Below are 12,287 nucleotides of genomic sequence, written 5' to 3' on the forward strand. Positions count from 1 at the left end.
ATTATGGAGGCAGTAAGAAATTTCATTCAAAAATCAATAGTGGATCAGAATGACCACTTTTTCAGGTTATGCATGTCTCTTTTCTGTGATTAAGTTCCTATCCAATATTTATTTTTGCAAATTCACTGTCAGAGGAAGATTAATTCATATTTATTGATTTCTAAATCTTAATTCACTTAGCAGAACGGTTCAATCCAAATTTCAGCTACTTGAAGATGTGAGGTATCTTTTGAGAGCCAGTGTTTGACAGGAATGTGTCCCTGATGAAATAATATTTATATTTGCCTGCAAAGCAGGGCTTTGAACTATATGGAATGGTGTATTTGATAGCTGTCTCATGACTAAAAGTATACTGTCCAAAATGTCCACTTGATTAGAGGGCAGAAACAGAAACAATGTAATTACTATGACCAAGATAATTCTTTATTAAAATGCCTGTCCTTCTGTGGGATGACTAAATTTTTCCTTTGTTTAACACAAAAAAATAGTGTAGAGACTAAGTATGGTTCTACCAAAAATTCTGTTCAGTATTCCTGGAAATAAAAATGAAACATATAAAAAGAAAAACTAGCAAAATGCTGTGATTTAGGCAGATTTCTATAGTTTTTTACATCTCCAGTGATATATGCATACAGAAATTCCTGTTCCTCTTTTTATGAAATAAACATAGCAAGAAACAGTTTTTACCTCATATCAATCACTAGGTGTGAATATTGCCTGTTTTGTCACGAGTGCCACTGAGTTAAGTAAGATTTCCTCTCAAGAACTTTTCCCAACTTAAAGAAGAAAGTGAAAGACTGGCTTTGGAGTATACACTGATAAATTGTTTGAATGCCAGTGATTTGTTAACAGTTACTAGTATTTCTGCTTTTGAAACTTCTCTAAATGATTTGTAGAAGAGAGTGGTTACAACGGAGTTTAATAATAATCAAGACTGGATGGAGAAAGAGTGAAATGCTTTTCTCTTAACATCAAAAAGACATATTTAAACTTGTAAGGTAAGGAGAACAGCTCCTTAACTTGGATCTTCTTCATTATGAGTTCCCTGACTGAATCAGAATTATGTGGAATTTTGAAATTCTATCCCATCTTACCCATAACACATTATTTTTAAATGTCTGCCTTGTTTCTTATTTTATTATTATAATTTATTTCAATACTAAATAGGCAGAATAATTTGTTGCATCTCTTACCTGTGTGACTTGGTCTTAGGTGATCCAGCAACAAAACAAAAACTGAAAGATTATTGTGTAAAAGTAAGTGTTAGTTGTGAAGTAACCATACAGAACAGATATTCAGCTTTTGGGCATTATGGATAAAGAAATGAATCTGACTCTTTCATTGAGTTCCATTTTTCTATACCAACACTTGGGTGATTCTGCCCCAGTCTCTTTGTCTTAAAGTCCTTAACAACAGATCTATTCTTTCTTTGTGCAATAATACACTCTTTTTATTAAATTCAGATCTTGCTTCTTTACATACACTTGATATAATTTTTAAGTAGACAGTCTTTAAGAACATAAAGCTTAAGTTGTCGGTGTCCCATGAAATAGTTCTCTTAATCATTAACTCCTCTTTGTTCTAATTTAAACCCACTCCTTGCTTTATCCCTTGTTGGTATGAAGCAGAATTATTGCAGTGACCTTTTACATAGTTGAACTGTTATCATATCTTTCCTCAGTCTTCTATTTCTATAGACTAAACAAACTCATTTCTTTCAGTAGAACATGTCTTTTAGACGTCTGATCCTATTTGTTACACTCCTCCATACTTCCTTCAGTTGATCCACATCTTCTTGGATGACAGCTATCATAAGAAATGACATCCACTAATATCAAGAAAATAATTAAAAGATCTGAGTACTTGTAAGAGAATTGTGATTATTTGGTCATAAGAGATTAAAAGGCCTTTAAAATAGATTTTAAAGTTATAGATACTATCCAGTCTTGATGAACTAAGGGATTTTTTGAATTTTCTCCTGGATTTGAAAGAGATACCTGCTTTGGCAGTTGCATATTTTCACTGAATGTGCATATAGTTTAAAGAAATGACTAATTTTTAGACTGAGCATATGTGAGAAAGCCTGCCATTTATCTTGCCAGGTGGTAATAATTTTAAAGAGGTTCTGGTTGGATATCTAGCAATAAATACTACTAAAGAATAGAAGACTTCATGGGGTAAATATTGTTTCATCTTTATTGTATGTATGACATGCATTCCTAAAAAGGGGACAAAAATGTCCTTGGAATCATATGATTAAATTATATTGAGGTAAAGAGGACATATTTGTATAAACAAAAATATAGAACATTTTCAGCAAATACTTTAATTGCTGTTTATAATGTGTCTTTAAATGCAAGAAAACCATGCTACTTCTGTGCTTTACTGTCCTGTATTTCCCAGTACATATATTGATGTAGACATAACTGGTCATTTTTATGATTTCATCAGAGATTTCATAGTAGAATTGCTATAGTGAGGATTGATGTTCTTAATGCATTATAGTAAAAATATTCCTTATAGTTCTTAATAGCACCACTGAGTACAGACATGAAAGCACTGTATGGGGTAATCTGTATTCCTCACTATGTAATACTATCCTCAGTGGTATCTATATTTAGATTATTTATTAGTGTAAGTTAACCACCAAAATTTTGAGAAAACTCACATATACATTGGACTACATTGGACTGGAGATGGGCAGCTTCATTTTTATCCAGATAGTTTGGAATGGCTCTACAGATATTTTGTGAAATTTATTTACTAAATTATCTTTCTTTTCTGTCAAACAGTTAATGCTTAAAAGGTAGCCTGAATTAGTAATGTCTTTCAATGCCTGTAACTGATCAATTATGTTTTAACAGCAGAGGTTCGTGAAAATCTCAGTTTCGTCTTGAAATTGGCAATGTCATTTTGCTTCTTTATATCATAAAATAGGTTTGGGGACTTTGTTTTGAGAAAGCACTGCACAGACTACTATTAACGTATGAAGTTTAATGGGAGGAAAAAAATCATACTGCACCAAGATCGCTGTGTTACTTGGTGATTGATGTAAGGATACTTTATTCTTTGAACAGCATATGTTTCTTTTGGGAATGTGGATGGTCAGCTGACTTAAATCCAGAGGTGTAACAAGCCATCACACCATAGCCCACTGTACTCTTCTATTAAAATATTCATTAATTTTCAGATCACAGGGGGCCAGTAACTCATTAAGTCTTCTCAATATAAACTTTCTATGCTATTTGTTTACAGGGCCTAGTAGCTTAATTGAAGTAAATCTTTTATAACATTCCTAGCCTTGATCTGTGGACTCGAGAGCTTTCTTACAGTGATTGCTAGTTCCAGTGAATTGTCTTCCCATCTGCTAAAAAATTCTTTCTAATTTATACTAATTTGGCTTTTACAACACATCCACAAATCAGTCCAAAAGTACCTAGTATGTCTTTGAATGGGAAGTTCTTATAACTTAGGTTGTTACAGTCAAATAATCATGATATTGTAAGTGAGATTCAGTTCTTGAGTTGCTCACTTTCCTTCTGTTTGCTTAGTAACTTGTTTTGTTCTTAGGCCTTTTCGAATTCCCCCATAATAACCTCTTTAAAATCAAGAAAGCAGAATTGGATTATTTATGTCAATGTTAGCCTTACAAGTGCCATTTACAAATGACTTGTGACTCACACATTCTTTTCCCCTCCTTCTAACTCACTTGGTATTTATATAGCCACCAAAGGGTATGGAACAGGAAGGAATTACTCTTAATATCTCTGAACAGAGTCCAACAAATGTCTGTGCTTATTGGTCTGAGGACCTGCAGAGGGAGAACAAGTGATTCAGAAAATTGAGAGGTAACTCATTAAATTCAAGGGTATCTTGATCTCAGAACTGTCAAAGTACTTCAGAATTCCTAATTTCCATTTCCCTGTCTCTTTCACAAGCCTTTCTAATTGTTTTCAGGTGCACCTTCTCTGCATTTCAGGCGCACCTCTTTACAACTCTATACTCAGACAAAACTCTGGGAAATTTCACAAATATTCAGTTAAGAATTACTTTGTAATGCAAGGCATTACCAGCCCGGCAAGTGCAGGTTGGCATCTGAGGATGAATAACCATGATGAGGGCTTCCAGAGGATTGTCTTGAATCACAGACTTGAATCACAGAGATAGAGTGGTCTTTGAAGTATAGAATTCTTGAAGCTAGGAAATATTTTAGTTGTGTGGCTTATGGTTTGATTGCAGTTAACAATTTTGTGTTCTGAACATAAAGGAGGAGTTTTGGCAGTGGAAATGGAGTGTTATCAACTGTTTTAATTTCACAGTGATAGCTTGACAGAGCTGTACACTTTTGAAAGTATGTAGTTCAAATTTTAGTGCTAGGAGCGGTGGCAAGACATACATACAGCATTTGATAGACTGCTTGTTTGGAGGGATTTTGAAATATTCCCTTTAATTTTCTGGTATTTCTTTGTGTTTATTTTATGGTATTTTTGTGATCTGTTTGGTAACAGCTACAAATGCTGTACTGACTCCAAAGCCAAGAAGACAGAAACCCCCCAATAAAACTGCTTGCATGTTGATTCTATGAGCTGCCAAGTAGAAAGAGCAAAACTGCAGTACACAAGTCTAAGTGAGACTTCCAGAGGCAAATACAGTAAACAAACAGAGGATTGCACACCAGTATCTAATCTCAGGGTGGAAAACACAGTTCCAGCTTGAGAGGTAGGTGACAGAAGTCTAGAAAATGTGTACTTGAAAAGAGTGGAAGGATTTATCCATCATTGACAATTCTAATGACCTCTGATCAGCCAGCTACATCCGAAACTTCTTTTGCTTTATTTTTGTGTCTATAGTCTCAAGTTAAATATATGCTCTGATTGTTGCTCTCTAAAGTGTATTTTGAATATCAGAATTCTAATTTATGTTGAGTCCTCGTTTCAGGAATGTGTATGTTGAAAGTCAAGTGTCAGTACTTCCTTTTTCCTAGTCAATCTATTTTGGAGTGGTACTGTTTCAACAAATTTTAAATTCATTGCATTCCTGCATTCAGCATGTATATGGTAGTGACTTAAGATGGTTGCATCCAAGATATTTCCTTATTTTTTATGGTCTAAGCAAACCATTGTGCTGCAGTGGACCTTGAACCCTAGTCTATTTTTCTGTCTTGTGGTAGGATCAACTGTTGCTGATTACTTACATGTTTATTTAGCTGCTTCTTTAAAACCTGTACACTGATCCAGTATTTATTTCTCCTTATCTTTGAAGGCTACTATGAAATCTGAATCTTCCTTCCCTCAGGTTAAGTTCATCTCTTATTTTTCTGGCTATCATGCTACAGGAAAGGAAGTTATATTTTCCTCTGCAACAGCCTACAAATCACCAAAGACTGTTACTATACTTCTAAAAAAAATGTAATTATCATAGAATCTTAGAATGGCCTAGGTTGAAAGGGACCACAATGATCATCTAGTTTCAACCCCCTTTCTGTATACAGGGTCACCGATCACTAGAATAGGCTGCCCAGAGCCGCATCCAGCCTGGCCTTGAATGCCTCCAGGGCTTCCACAGCATCCTTTGGCAACCTGTTCCAGTGCCTCACCACCCTCTGTGTGAAGAACTTCCTCCTAATATCTAACCTAAATCTCCCATCTTAGTTTAAAACCATTCTCCCTGGTCCTGTCACAATCCACCCTCATAAACAGCTGTTTCCCCTCCAGTTTATATTCTCCTTTCAAGTACTGGAAGGCCACAATGAAGTCTCTCTGGAGCCTTCTCTTCTCCAAGCTAAATAAGCCCAGTTCCCTCAACCTTTCCTCATAGGAGAGGTGCTACAGCCCTCTGATCATCTTAGTGGCCCTCCTCTGGATCTGCTCCAAGAGCTTCACATGCTTCTTGTACTGGGGATCCCAGATCTGGACGCAGTACTCCACATGGGGCCTCAGAAGAGCTGAGTAGAGGATGACAATCACCTCCCTCTCCCTGCTGGCCACCCCTTTTTTATTGCAGCCAAGAGCACAGTTGGCCTTCTGGGCTGCAGGCTCACACTGTTGGCTCATGTTCAGCTTCTTGTCCCCCAGGACCCCCAAGTCCTTCTCTGCAGGGCTGGTCTCAAGGAGATTTTCCCCCCAGTTTGTATAAATACCTGAGATTGCCCTGACCAAAGTGCAGCACCCTGCATTTGGCCTTATTGAACTTCCTAACTCAAAGAAATCCAGTTTATTCAACCTTTTTTTACAGGTTTTATTTTCTAGCTTTTTAATCTCGTTGCTCTACTTGTCCAGTTCTAGGCTCCTCAGTACAAGACAGACATGAGCATATTGTTGATAGTTCAACAAAAGTCATGAAGATGAATAAGGATATGCAGCATCTTTCTTGTTAGAAGAGGCTGACTTTGTAGCCTAGAGAAGAGGGGAGTTCTCAGGGGAGGATCTCATCAATATACAGAAATGTCTGAAGGGATAGTGCAAAGTGGTTAGAGCTATTCTTTATTCACTGGTGCCCAGTGCCAGGAAAACAGGCAGTGGGCACAAACTGAAGTATAGGAAGTTCCCTCTGAACACCAGGAAGAGAAAAAATGTGTGAAGAAAAATGTAGTTGCATTTATTAGCCCTATATGAACAAATGTTGAATGTAAAATAAGAAGATATAACAATTTTAAATTAAAGTGCCCCAATAAAAATGAACAATAATTTTTAGATCTCACTCTTTCCTAATGGATTTCAGAAAAGAACATAAGGTTGTGCCTAATTCCTTTCTTAAGCATAGACACTCACATTCACAGCTTAATTATCCTTGGACAAGGTCTTTGGATTTAGAGCTTGGGTTCTCTTAGAAACTACCCAGACCTGCTGAGAAGATGAATAATTTTCTGTTTTTAAACTAGCTTGGCAATTATATACATAACAATAAGGAAAAGGATCTGGATTGTAAAACATATTTCCTCTGTGGCCTGTAGGGACATCCTTCTTCTACGCACACCTCTGAAGGAAAGATCATAGAGCCACTGAGGAATCAGAAAAGAGGAAAAGTCAAAGTCTGTGTAATCTATATTATGTCCTGTAGCTCCCAGTATTCATTTTCTAGTGTATATGTATAGAATTGTAAACATGAGTAGTTAATTCAAGCCAAATTATCATGATACTCATCTTTCCTTTACTCCTTCCATACACTATTCAGCTAACAGGAAAAATGAAAGGAAAAAAAAGGAAATGAGAACAGACATTGCTTCAGGATTCCAAACCTGCTGCCATCTAACCAATTCAGTAACTCATGCACATATACATTGAAAAAGAGTACAATATAAAAAGTAAAGCACTAATCTAACTTTATATAAATGTAAAATTATGTTTTCTACTGCAGCAGATGAAAATAAAACTGGAGTTTCCACTATGTCAGCATTATCACCCTAAATGCAAAATATAATTATACCTCAAATACATTTTTTTTTTTTTAATTTTAGAGAAAATAATAAAATAGGACTCATGTTTTTTCCTCATGACATATAAGAAAAAGACACCAATCTAGATCCCAATCTCTAAAACATCTGTTCAGGAATGTGACATCTAGTTTCTGTTTCCTTATCTGAAAAATCAGGATTGTCTTAAATGCTTGGCACATGATTAAACCAACTGCTGTGTTAAAGGAAAATTACTCACAGCCTCAGGGTATTACTCACAGTCTTTTCAATAGGATCTCTTCAGAGACAGAATACATTTTCTGAGAGAGTCATAGACAAGCAATGGGTATCTTATTCCCATAGATTTTTAATATGTCTTGTATTTTTAGCTTCAGCTTATTTGAGCTAAAATGAGAAGAAGAGAAATTTCTCTAGAGAAAACTCCCACAGACGATATGGAGAGGCCAAGAAATAAAAACGAGTGTAAATTACTCTTGTGCACTTAAAATCTAATAGTTGTTGGCCACAAGAAAATTAACATATCTCTGTTTTTATTCCAGGCATAACTTCAGATTATGTTTTCTCATGGGCCTACTGAAGAATTTTAGATAGTCTTATTTTATATTTGAATCCTTGGTAACTGAACGTACAGTTTGCAAGGAGATGTAGTATACTTACAGTACCACCTGTAAATGAAAATGTTCATTTTATTAGAATATTATAACAGTCTTTAACATCAGTGCTCTGACAAAATCTCTTCACTGACTTTAAACCAATTTCTCATGCAAAATCAAACCTATTTATGGTTCTCTTTCATTCAATGATACATGAAGACAGCTGAGGGAGCTGGTGGAGGTCATTGCCGAACCGCTCTCCATCATTTTTGAGAGATCTTGGATAACAGGGGAGGTCCCTGAAGACTGGAAGATAGCCAATGTCACTGCAGTCTTCAAAAAGGGCAAGAAGGAAGACCCGGGTAATTATAGGCCTGTCAGCCTCACCTCTGTCCCTGGAAAGGTGATGGAACAGCTTGTGCTGGATACCATCTCCAGACAACTGGGAGAAAAGGAGGTTATCAGGAGTAGTCAGCATGGGTTCGCCAAGGGGAGGTCGTGCTCGACCAACCTGGTGGCCTTCTATGATGCTGTCACATGCTGGGTGGATGGGGGAAGAGCGGTAGATGTAGTCTACCTTGATTTTAGAAAGGCATTTGATACTGTCTCCCACGACATCCTTATAACAAAGCTGAGGAAGTATGGGATAGACGATTGGACAGTGAGATGGGTTGAGAACTGGCTGACTGGCAGAGCGCAGAGGGTCGTCGTTGGTGGTGCAGAGTCTGGCTGGAAACCTGTGACCAGTGGTGTCCCCCAGGGGTCTGTGCCGGGTCCGGTCTTGTTCAACATCTTCATCAATGACCTTGATGAGGGGATAGTGGCCACCCTCAGCAAGTTTGCTGATGATACGAAGTTGGGAGGATTGGCAGACATGCCAGAAGGCTGTGCTGCCATTCAGCGAGACCTGGACAGGCTGGAGAGCTGGGCAGTAAGAAGTGATATGAGGTTTAACAAAAGCAAGTGTAGAATCTTGCATGTGGGTAGGAATAATTGCATGCACCAATACAGGCTGGGGGATGAGCTGCTGGAGAGGAGCTCTGCAGAGAGGGACCTGGGCGTCCTGGTGGACGACAGGTTGGTCATGAGCCAGCAGTGTGCCCTCGTGGCCAAAAAGGCCAATGGCATTCTGGGGTGCATTAAGAAGAGCGTGTCCAGCAGGTCGAGGGAGGTGATCCTCCCCCTCTACTCTGCCCTGGTAAGGCCTCATCTGGAGTACTGTGTCCAGTTCTGGGCTCCCCAGTACAAAAAAGACAGGGATCTCTTGGAAAGAGTCCAGCAGAGGGCCACAGAGATGGTGAAGGGCCTGGAGCATCTCCCCTGTGAAGAAAGGCTAAGTGAACTGGGTCTATTTAGCCTTGGGAAAAGACGACTGAGAGGGGACCAGGTTTATAAATATCTGAGTTGTGGCGGCCATAGCGGTGAGGCCAGTCTCTTTTCAGTGGTATGTGGAGACAGGACAAGGGGAAATGGACATAAGCTGCAGCTTACGAATGTGCGTAAGAACTTCTTTACGGTGAGGGTGACAGAGCACTGGAACAGGCTGCCCAGGGGGGTTGTGGAGTCTCCTTTTCTGGAGATATTCAAGTCTCGCCTGGACGCCTACCTGTGCGACCTGGTGTAGGGAACCTGCTTTGGCAGGGGGATTGGTCTCGATGATCTCTAGAGGTCCCTTCCAACCCCTACAATTCTGTGATTCTGTGAAGACTGCTCCGAAAGTAATGTCTCCTATTTTATTATATTAGCCCACAATGTAGAGGCAGATGTTGATGGTATAGCACTAGAGGTTGAACCTTCCTGCCAGTATTCCATTACATTTTGTTACCTTATGACAGATGGCAGCAGAAGGGCAATCTGACAAAATGGTGTCTGATATGGAAGTGTATATGAACCAAAGATGTGTCAGTGAATTCCTCTATGTGGAAAAAATGGCACCATAGGCATTCATTGACACTTGCTGAACGTTTATGGAGTCTGAACAGTGGATGTGGGCACAGTGAAGCAGTGGGTAGTGTTTCAGCAGTGGTGACAGTAACAGTGGGTACCTCCACAGGTGTAGATATTTACAAGCATGGCATGCAGGCTCTTGCTTATTGCTGGCAAAAATGCATAGGTAATGGTGCTAAATATGTTGAAGAGTAGTGTTTTTTAATTGAGAATTTCCTCCACCAAATAGTGCTCTTTGTATCTGTTGTAGTTTCCATGGAAAGAAATAGAAAGCATTACTTTCAGAGCTTTAAATATACACACTTTTCTGGAACTACTAGATACAAGTACACTGACGCTTAAATGTTCTGCTGAATATAGTAACATTTAACTTTAAAGAAATATGAAGTGTTTTGTTGACTGAAATCTTCACACATAAATCATCTTCCCACTGATTCAAGCACGCTTGGTTGTTGCATATACTGTGTATATCATGAGAACACTTAGACTGATAGTGATGTGAGTCTCTGAATGTAAATGCTAGGTTTTTGACTCATAGTGACAAGAAAGACTCAGATTGCATATCCAACAAGAAGCAGCCATGATTATAACAGGCAAAGTGAGGATAAGCTCACTTTCCTAATTTCAACCATTATTTTCTTGTTAACATTTTACTTCCTCAACCTTGCTCCCTATTATATTGGTTGTTATCATATGGACCTAGATCTTTTGCCCTGTTCCAGAAAGACCTCAGTATATAATGAAGGCTTTAAAAATACTTAATGTTAATTTTGCTATTATTTTAAAATGTGGAATATGTAAGCTTTAAAAAAAAACCCAATTCCTCCAACCAGAAAAAAGCCCAATTCCTCCAACGTCCTCTTAAAATCTTCCTTTGTGACTGATGAGAGTGCAAGTCATACAAATGTGGGGATTAAGATGAGTAATATATGTAACAGAATGTAATTCAATCACATAAGTTATGTAATTCAGTATGTAAGACAGTAAACTCACTGTCTTTAATCTTGTGCAGGGTATCTGAAAATTTATTTTCTGAAAAGCAACAAACCAATAAGAGCAGGGAGTCCAAGTGCTTCCCTTTATAAGATCGCTAAAGACATTTCTTCATTTCAGTATTCCTATGATACCAATAATTTTACTGGTCTAATTAGTTTCTCCTGTAGCCTGCATTATTCTTTCAGTACTATTAAAAGAAAGTGTAGGGCAGCTGGACACCTGTTGTGTCCCACCGTCATATTAATGACTCCAATCAGTGAGGAATCAGTTCCAATAAGCTGGATTGCTCAGAATCTGCGTTGCCAAGAGATGAACTTTAAGGATAAAGGAGAAAGTAGAAAAACTAAAAAGACAGTACGCCTCAGATTTATTACATTACTTTATTTAGAATATAAATAATCTTTGGGTTTTCCCTATTCCATAGTTACATTCTTCTATCTTTTCCCATTCGTGCCACCCCATGTTGCACCATCCCAGTCTTGTCTGTTCCTTGCAGAGGAAACTTTCTTCTCTGATTGCATTGACTGAGCACTTGAAATCAGATGGTAATGCAAGGGAGCTGAAATTGTTCCTTCCTTCCTCCCTGCCTACTTTCCTTATCTTCCTCTTCTTCCCTGATTCATTTGATGATCATTTTTACTGTATGCTCTAATTATCTAATATTTTCTTCAAGTTGATTCCCCCCCCCCCCAATGTTCAAACTAATGAAAGACCCAAGACCTATTGGTTAAATAAAACTTAAAAATGTGAAAAAGTATTAAATACAGTATCGTCTTCCTAGATGTACAGTTACGATGACATCTAAGCAATGACATTAGCTATGGTATTGTATTGATTTCAATAAGGACTGTAGCTTGATTACAGTTAGGATTGTTTTATGTGCTATTCTACAAACCAAAATCCATTTTTGAAAATTTGAAGTTGGAAAAAGGAAATATAGGTTCAAATCAAATTACAACATTATCACTTGCATAAGAACTTTGAAAAAGGATGAGTTGAATTTTACAAAGATCAGCTGGTTCAGCAGAAGTGTTACAGAACGTTTTTGGTTTTGACCAAAGTGGGAACATATATCTGCTTTTCTTACAGAGGGTTGTAAGATGATTTCAGTGCCTGGAGACATTCCATTTCTGAATTTACATTTTAGCTTCACTAGAAAGCAAATCAGATAACCAGTCAAAGCTTTTATTTCTTTGTAAAATATTAATTAATGATTTCAGCCTTTCTCTCACCTTGTTTCAGAGCTCAGCTTATAAAACAAGGCAATTGGTTGAGGATAGGTATCACGGTCTTTTTTGCTGCTGTTAAGTGTGACCTAATAAACATGCATTTCCAAA

The 12,287-nt window shown here is 37.7% G+C and overlaps 1 protein-coding gene across 1 annotated transcript in view; it reads left to right on the top strand.

The window, feature by feature from the left end:
• Positions 1-12,287, top strand: part of ESR1 (estrogen receptor 1) — a 156,750-nt gene that overhangs the window by 79,432 nt on the left and 65,031 nt on the right.

This window comes from Meleagris gallopavo, chromosome 2, assembly GCF_000146605.3.
Source record: "Meleagris gallopavo isolate NT-WF06-2002-E0010 breed Aviagen turkey brand Nicholas breeding stock chromosome 2, Turkey_5.1, whole genome shotgun sequence".
Classification (NCBI taxonomy): Eukaryota; Metazoa; Chordata; class Aves; order Galliformes; family Phasianidae; genus Meleagris; species Meleagris gallopavo.